This window comes from Hordeum vulgare, chromosome 5H, assembly GCF_904849725.1.
Source record: "Hordeum vulgare subsp. vulgare chromosome 5H, MorexV3_pseudomolecules_assembly, whole genome shotgun sequence".
NCBI classification, from domain to species: Eukaryota; Viridiplantae; Streptophyta; class Magnoliopsida; order Poales; family Poaceae; genus Hordeum; species Hordeum vulgare.
In genome coordinates, this window is record NC_058522.1 from 18311738 (window position 1) to 18313306 (window position 1569).

Genomic DNA, 1569 nt, shown 5'->3' on the forward strand with positions numbered 1-1569 from the left:
GTTCGTTCCTCATTTGGGGTTTCCATCCATGTAGGTTGTTGTGCACCATGCCCAAGGTTAAGCACGCCGCCCGGAAGGATGTTGCTGGCTCATCCGCTCGTGCCCCTACTGGCACGGGGTCGGACTTGGAAGGGCAACGTCGTCCCCTCAAACGGACTGTCCGGCATCCTCCGTCTCCACAACTCCCCTTGTCGTCTGATGGTGATGGCTCTGACTTCGAGGATGAGCTTGCCGTCGAGGACCTTGCTGACCAGCCCGCCGATCGGAGGTCCATGCCAAAGCCCGGGACTCGCAGGGCGTCCTATATGCCACCACCTCCTCCTGCTCAGCCCGTAGGTGAAGCTCGTCGCATCAAACTTGAACCCCCTGCTACCTTAGGTCGTGAAGTCACGAACTTCACCACACTTGCCAAGTCTTCATACCTCACTTTCCGCCGCGACATTGATCAATTCTCTGTCGTACATGACTCTACGGACTCACGTTTCCGCACACACGTCCAGACGGACATTTTTACTACAGTCATAGTTTCTAAGGGTCTCTTTGTTCATCTATTCATAGATCTTGAGCATATTCGCATGCACCCGATGAAATACCCGGGTGCCATTGAGCTTATTGAGGCATCGGGGCTTGCCGCCCCGTTTGCTTTTCATCGCGATTTTAACGCTGCTGCCATTCACCAGTTCTATGCCACATGCTTCTTTGCTCCAAACCACACTGTTAGCTGGATCACCTCTGATGTTCGCTTCACAGCTTCTTATGATACGTTTGTTGCCGCACTTGGTTTCCCCAACTCCGGCTTCAAAATACATAGGAATGATCCTAACCATGCACCTAAGTCCATTGAGGCGTGTGGGTATCTCCTCAAACCACTCCATGAGCTTGATGCGGATGAACGCATGAAGAATCTTAACCAGGTATCCATCTGGCGTTCACCTTACTTCATCATCTTTCAGTGTCTTATTCGTACCATCTATCCCAAGATGGGTGATAAGGGCTCTTGCAGTGGCTACTGTATTGACATCATGTCACACTTGTACGAGCACCCCAAGAGCAAAATTAATGTGCCTCACTTTCTCTGGCATGAGATTCAGCTTGCTAGTTTTCAATACAAGCGAGCTTTTCCTCATGCCCCCTTCATCCAGGCTCTAATTAATCGTGTTGCTGATTTCTCTGTTGCTGTCACTCACACACATCGCAAGTGGGTCATTCCCGCTCACATGGCAGATAACTATGCTCCCAAGAAAACCCCATCCACCACATCCACTCGCCGCACTGCTGCTCGGTCAGCAACCCCCTCATCTAGCTCCGCTCCTCTCGGTCGCTTTGCCAAATTCATTGGCAAGGCACATTCTGCTATGATGAAGGCCGTCTCTTTCCAGTGTGGTCAAACCCATGATGTGGTTTCTCGCCTAGTCTCCTCCAAGAATGCCCTCAAGGCTCGCCTGAGAGACTCGGGCGCTCTTGATGTGAGTGATGATGAGGCCCTTCCTGCTGCTCCTCCTTCTGACTTTGGCTTCCCATCTGGTCCTGAGTGAGCTGATTTCCTTGACGAGGCTGGTGGCAGTGGCT